The sequence below is a fragment of the Suncus etruscus genome, chromosome 1, assembly GCF_024139225.1.
Source record: "Suncus etruscus isolate mSunEtr1 chromosome 1, mSunEtr1.pri.cur, whole genome shotgun sequence".
Lineage (NCBI taxonomy): Eukaryota > Metazoa > Chordata > Mammalia > Eulipotyphla > Soricidae > Suncus > Suncus etruscus.
This window is the reverse complement of record NC_064848.1, coordinates 78372835-78380443: the sequence shown is the minus strand read 5'-3', so window position 1 is coordinate 78380443 and position 7609 is coordinate 78372835. Positions and strand designations below refer to the sequence as shown.

Below are 7609 nucleotides of genomic sequence, written 5' to 3'. Positions count from 1 at the left end.
GGATTTGATTTTCCAATTCTAACATCTTTTAAAGGGCATAGTCAACCCACAACCCACAACCCAGTTTCTAAAGCATCCTGGAAAAAATAAGAACAAGAGAAATCAGGTGACTGTAAATGTGAAATGCATGATTTCTCAGATTTGTGGAATTTCAAGCCTGAAAGCACCTTATAATTACTGAGTACTATGTTTGCATACTCTTTTTTAAAAGTATAATTTTTTAAACCAGGCCTTGAAACTGATAATTTTTAATAAATAAATGAACAAGTATATATGTGGTAGAGGACTTTACAGACAAAGAACTACAGGATAAATAGTATGAGTCAGGACATGATCCAGGGGATTCTAGAATTTAATAATTTTGAGGCCAAAATGAAAAATAAAGAGATAAAAATAAAAGATGATTTTATTTTCTTCATTTTAATGAAGAATAATGTTTAGAGAAAATACGTCCTAAACAAAAAATAATTACAATCATAGTTAAGTTTAAAATATGTTAGATCAGAAGCTGTACTAAGAAGGTGGGACTTTGCAATAAGCAAAATGAGAAATGATAGAGCTTGTACTTCATAAATAGTAGTGGAATTGTATACTGGGAATAAGAAGGATAAATTCAGGAAGTATTATGCTATAGTTCTATGTGACTATAGAATGTAAAAATGAAAGGGACACAGAAGAATTTGAGTGGACTCCAATTCTTTATCTTGTACTGCTAACTGCTCTCACAAAACTAAGGAGTTTAGAAAAATAGTAGCATGACTTGTTTCTTTTTAGATCTATTAAATGATGATCAATATAAGAATTTGAGTGCTCGTTTTGGCATCACATGTACTAAAATTGGAAGGATACAGAGAAGATTAGCATGGCCCGTAGCTACATAAGGATGACATGCAAATTTGTAAACCTTTCTATATTTTTTTAGGAAAAAAAAGTAAAACTAAATAATTTGAGTGTCAAAATTGAAAGTTGGAAAAAAAACAACAAAACAACTCTGGGTTCATTGGTGGAGGGAGGTTGACATTGGTGGTGGAAAGGGCCCTGATAATTACATATCTAAAATTCAACTATGAAGGATTCTGTAGCTCACAATTGTTTCAATAAAATAATTTTTTAAAAAATTAAAGAAAAAATAATTATATAACAAATTTTTTATTAAAGTTAAAAGAAATTAAACATCTGCATGGGATCAAAATACCAACAGTCTGAACAGGCAACAAAACATAATGCATAAGAAGAACCAAATCAGGTTACTTAATTTTCAGATAAATCCAGTATCATTGCTAGCAAAAGAATAAGACTTCGGAATAAGGGTGTAGCCCAGAAAGTAATAATCAATTTCTATAGAATAACACCAGTGACTAGGGTTTTTTTTTTTTTCTTATTCATCTCCTATACAGAGGTCTATACCAAGTCTCAGAGAATATGAGCAAAGTTCTGCTGGATGTGCTCCAATGCTTCTGCATGCCTCTTTCAAGGAAGCATAAAGCCAGTTAGCTGGGAAAAAAATGTATCCATCTCAAGGAAGATGGAGCTGTGTGGGTAGTGACTTTGGCGAGCAGTCCAACCTCGGAAAAAAAAAGTGTGAATTACCGCCTGCACACACAGAGTGGCTCTCCTCTGCTGTCTGCCAAGGAAGAGATGGTTCTCAACCAAATCGGTCTGTGGCTGCCAAAAGCGCTTGCGAGGGCCGGGTTTTCCAGCAGGAAATGTAACCTGAATTGGAAAACATGAATGTAAGCTGGAAAACAAACAGCTCAAAATATCTGTGTCCCAAAATGAACTGTAAGCTTTTCTGTCTAGCACTGAATCCACTTAGTCAAGGGAGAAAGGGCCAGTAGAGCCAGCAGGAGGGAAAGAAGGAAAGGCCAATTGATTAATGGACGGGAAAAGGAACAGTGAGTCTTCGCTGTATATAAAAACTTGTGCTGGAGGATTCCCATTTATTTTCTTATAAAATATTTTAACGACATGATCACGCATGGTGGAGAGTCTAAACTTCATGAACTAACTCAAGATCATGGAAATCAAATGCAGTATAGTTGGAATTTAAACTCAGTTCAATGACTACAAAATCAACTGCTTTCACTAGAGTCTTTTGCAGCAAGGAAGAAGGGACTCATGATGTATTCTTGAACATTTCCATGATGAAGACATCTTGAGTACCTTTTTGATTGAAAATCTGAGTGTTTGGAAGATAATTCCTAGATCCTGAGTGAGAATAATAATAATTTTAATTTTATTATTGTTATTATTATTTTGGTTTTTGCTGCGCTCAGGGGTTACTCCTAGCTCTGTGCACAGAAATCACTCCTGGCAGGCTCCAGAGACCAGATGGGATGCCAAGAATCGATCAGGGTCTATCCTGGGTTGGTAGTGAGCAACGCAAACGCCCTATAGCGGCACTATCACTTCAGCCCCTAATTTTAATGAATTAAAAGCCTATACAAGTAAAGCCCATTTCTAAAAAACTTTCCTTTTATTTCTCTCTTTTCCCCTAGATTTTATCCTGCCCCTAAAACATTCACTTGGTTCATTTGCATATGTTCTTTCAGATCTAGTGAGAACAACTAAAAATTTTCAGGTCAAATAATCACAGAAATTTTGCAAGCCACCTAATTGACAAGTGACAAACAGATATAATTTAAACTCAGATCGAAGTTTACTTAATAGTAATTCTAAGCATTTTACCCAGCAGAATAGCTGTTTCTACAGCACGTGACCAACAATAAGGAGAGACAATACAGATATTAGTTATCAATTTGTCAATCCAAATGTTTGGATATTTGAGTGAGCATAAATCTGTGGTGACTTCACAAAAAAGACTTGCAAGGATTAGGGTCATTTATGATGTTTATTATGGGAAAATGATTATTAATGTATTTTATATAGTAATATGCAGATGAAAATAATTTTACTTTAATAATAGATTACCTATATACTCTAGTATAAGCTGAACTTGGCTTGTACTCGAGTCACACCGGTTATTTGATTTGGTGTGCATGAATCAAATCAAATGTACATAGTCTCCAGTCGTCTTCTGCTGTCTGCTAGAGGAGGTGGTGCTTCAGCTCAGTCCACAAGCCGCAGCTGAGCTGAAGAGGTAGGTGGCTGAACTGAAATGAATGCCACTGAACTATTTAACCCACACTGACTTTTGTATAAGGTGTGAGGTATGGATCAATCTTTAATTTCTTACAGGTGGTTACCCAGTTGTTCCAACACCATTTGTTGAAGAGACTGTCTTTGTTCCATTTCAAGTTCTTTGCTCTTTTGTCAAATATTAGTTGACTATATATTTGGGGGTTTATCTCTGGATATTCTGTTCTAACTTACTGGTCTGAAACTCTGTCTTTATTCCAGTACCATGCTGTTTTGATCACTATGGCTTTATAGCAAAGCTTCAGGTTAGGTAAAAAGATGCCACTCAGCTTCTTGTTTTTCAGTATGTGCTTGGCTAACCTGGGTCTTTTGTGGTTCTGAGATAATGTTATAATTGATTATTCTAAGTACTTAAAAATGATGTCTGAATTTGGATAGGGATTGCATTGAATTTATATAGAAATTTAGATAAGATATTCATTTTGACTATGTAGATTCTACCTACCCATGAGCATGGATGTTCTTCCATTTCCATAGGTCCTCTTCAAATTTCTTTCTGAAGTAGTTTGAAGTTTTCATGGTATAGGTCCTTCACTTCTCTTGTAAGGTTGATACCTAGATACTTGATATTTTTGAATACTATTTTAAATGGGATTGTCTCCTTAATCTCTTTCTCCTCTACTTTGTTATTTGTATAGAGGAATGCTACTGTCTTTTGTATATTGATTTTGTAACCAGCCACTTTGCTGTATTGGTTAATTGTTCCTAGGAGTTTAACTGTGGACTCTTTAGTGTTTTCAATGTATATCAACATATCATCTGCAAAAAGAGATAGTTTGAGTTCATCTTTCCCTATTTGGATTCCTTTGATTCTCTTCTGTTGTCTAATTGCTATCGCTAGGATTTCTAAAACTATATTAAATAAGAGGGAGAGAATAAACAGTCTTACCTAGTTTCTGACCTTAGTGGAAATGCTTTCAGTTTTCGCCATTAAGGATAATGTTGGCTGTGGGCTTTTTATAGATAGCTGTAACTATCTTGAGGGTAGTTACTTCCAGTTCTATTTTACTAAGTGTTTTCATCATTAATGGGTGTTGGATTTTGTCAAACTCCTCTGCATCAATTGATATAATCATGTGATGTTGTCTTTCTTGTTGTGGTGGTGGTGTATGATGTTGATTGATTTGCATATGTTGAACCATCCTTGCATCCCTGGGATGAAGCCCACTTGGTTAAGGTGCATAATCTTTTTGATCTAGTGCTAGATTAGGTTTGCTAAGATTTTGTTGAGGATTTTTGCATCTATGTTTATAAGTGAGATTGGTCTGTAGTTTTCTTTCTTGGCTGTCTGTGTCTTTTCCATCTTTGGGATTGAGTGTGATATTAGCTTCATAAAAAGAATTAAAAAGAATTACTGACTTTTCAATATTTTTGGAAGAGCCTGTGGATCAGTGCTAGTAATTCTTCTCAGAATGTTTGATAAAATTCACCTCTAAAACCATCTGGACCTGGGTTTTTGTTCTTGGGGAATTTCTTAATTACTGATTCAATTTCCTCAGATGTGATTGGCCTGTTCAGTTTTTTTAGTATATATTTTTTTCTTAAATTCTTTTTTTTATTTAAACAACTTTATTACATACATGATTGTGTGTAGGTTTCACTCATGTAATAAACACCACCCATCACCAGTGCAACACTCCCATCACCAATGTCCCAAATCTCCCTCCTCCCCACCTAACCCCCGCCTGTACTCTAGACAGGCTTTCTATTTCCCTCATACTTTCTCATTATTAGGATAGTTCAAAACGTAGTTATTTCTCTAACTAAACTCATCCCTGTTTGTGGTGAGCTTCATGAGGTGAGCTGTAACTTCCAGCTCTTTTTTGTGTCTGAAAGTTATTATTGCAAGAATGTCTTTCATTTTTCTTAAAACCCATAGATGAGTAAGACCATTCTGCTTCTTTCTATCTTTCTCTGACTTATTTCACACAGCATAATAAATTCCATGTACATCCATGTATAGGAAAATTTCATGACTTCATCTCTCCTGAGAGCTGCATAATATTCCATTGTGTATATGTACCACAGTTTCTTTAGCCATTCATCTGTTGAAAGGTAACTTGCTGTTTCCAGAGTCTTGCTATGGTAAATAGTGCTGCAATGAATATAGGTGTAGGGCCAGAAGGCAGTATTGGGACTGCTTTTTTGCAAGTGGCTAACCAGTTCTGCCAGCACCACTTATTGAAAAGGTTTTCCCTGCTCCACTTAGGATTTCTTGCTCCCTTGTCAGAAATTAGGTGACTGCATGTCTGGGGAACATTGTCTGAGAACTCAAGCCTATTCCACTGACCTGAGGGTCTGTATTTATTTCAGTACCATGCTGTTTTGATAACTATTGCTTTGTAGTACATTTTAAAGTTGGGAAAAGTAATGCCTCCTATACTCCTTTTCCCTAGGAGTGCTTTAGCTATTCGAGAGTGTTTATTGTCTAGATGAACTTTATAAGTGTTTGGTCCACTTCTTTGAAGAATGTCATGTGTATCTTTAGAGGGATTGCAATAAATCTGTACAATGCTTTGGGGGACTATTGCCAATGATGTCAATCCTGCCAATCCATGAGCAGAGTATGTGTTTCCATTTCCGTGTGTCCTCTCTTATATCTTGGAGCAGGGATGTATAGTTTTCTTTGTATAGATCCTTCATGTCTATGGTCAAGTTGACTCCAAGATATTTGAGTTTGTGTGGCACTAATGTGAATGGGATTGCCTTCTTGACGTCGTCTCTTCCCTATCATTATTGGTGTATAAAAAGGCCATTGATTTCTGTGTGTTAATTTTATAGCCTGCCACCTTGCTGTGTGAGTTTATTGTTTCTAGAAGCTTTTTGGTGGAGTCTTTAGGGTTTTCTAAGTAGAGTATTATGTCATCTGCGAACAGTGAGAGCTTGACTTCTTCCTTTCCTATCTGGATTCCTTTGATATCTTTTTCTTGCCTGATTGCTATATCAAGCAATTCCAGTACTATGTTGAAGAGGAGTGGTGAGAGCAGACAGCCTTGTCTTGTACCAGAATTTAGAGCAAAGGCTTTTAGTTTTTCTCCATTGAGGATAATATTTGCCATTGGCTTGTGGTAGATGGCTTCAACTAGATTGCTGAGAGTTTTGATCAAGAATAGGTGTTGGATCTTATCAAATGGTTTCTCTGCATCTATTTATATGATCATGTGATTTTATTTTCCTTTTGTTGATGTTGTGTATGATATAGATATATTTGTGGATGTTAGCCATCCTTGCAGTCCTGAAATGAAACCTACTTGTGTATAATCGTAGTGTATGATCTTCTTGATGATGCATTGGATCCTATTTCCCAGGATTTTGTTGAAGATCTTTGCATCAGTACTCATCAGAGATATTGGTCTGTAAATTTTTTTTGGCAGCATCTCTGTCTGATTTTGGTATCAAGGTGATGTTGGCTTCATTAAAGCTATTTGGGAGTGTTTCCGTTTTTTTCAATTTCATGAAAGAGCCTGGCTAGGATTGGTAGTAGCTCCTCTTGATAGGTTTGAAAGAATTCATTATTATATTATATCCATCTGGGCCTGGGCTTTTATTTTTAGGCAGATATTTGATTACGGTTTCAATTTCCTCAATAGTGATGGGTGTGTTTAGATATGCTATATCCTCCTTACTTAATTGTGGAAGGTTATAAATGTCCAAGAATTTATACATTTCTTCTAGATTCTCATGTTTAGTAGCATAAAGTTTCTCAAAGTAATCTCTGATTACCCTTTGGATCTTTGCAGTATCTGTTGTGATCTCTCCCTTCTCATTTCTAATACGGGTTATCAGGTTTCTCTCTCTCTCTTTTTTTGTGAGTTTTACCAATGGTCTATCAATCTTGTTTATTTTTTCAAAGAACCTACTTCTGCTGTCGTTGATCTTTCGGATTGTTTTTTGGGTTTCCACTTCATTGATTTCTGCTTTCAGTTTTGTTATTTCCTCTGTCTCCCTATTTTTGGTTCCTTTAGTTGGTCATTTTCTAATTTTATGAGCTGCGTCATTAATTTATTCAGATATGCCCCTTCTTCCTTCCTGATGTGTGCTTGCAAAGCTATAAATTTTCCTCTCAGGACCGCTTTTGCTGTGTCCCATAGATTCTGGCAGTTTGTGTCTTCATTATCATTTGTTTCCAGGAAAGTTTTGATTTCCTCTTTGATTTCATCTCAGACCCACTGGTTGTTCAGTAGCAGGGTGTTTAATTTCCAATTGTTAAAGTTTTTCTTCTGTGTGGCTTTGTAGTTCACATCTAATTTCAGAGCCTGTGGTCAGCAAAGGTAGCCTGCAAGATTTCTATCCTCTTGATTTTATGGAGGTATGTTTTATGTGATAGCATGTGGTCTATCCTGGAGAATGAGTCATGTACTTTGGAGAAGAATGTGTATCCAGGTTTTTTGGGGTGGAGTGTCCTATGTATATCTACTAGTCCTCTTTCTTCCATTACTCTTTTCAGGGT

At 35.9% G+C, this 7609-nt stretch overlaps 1 non-coding gene across 1 annotated transcript; it reads left to right on the top strand.

Moving 5' to 3' along the window:
- The first annotated feature begins 807 nt into the window (after window positions 1–807).
- Window positions 808–918, top strand: LOC126028534 (U6 spliceosomal RNA). The gene has a single exon (XR_007502442.1). It is a non-coding gene; the product is annotated as a U6 spliceosomal RNA (small nuclear RNA).
- Window positions 919–7609: the final 6691 nt, after the last annotated feature.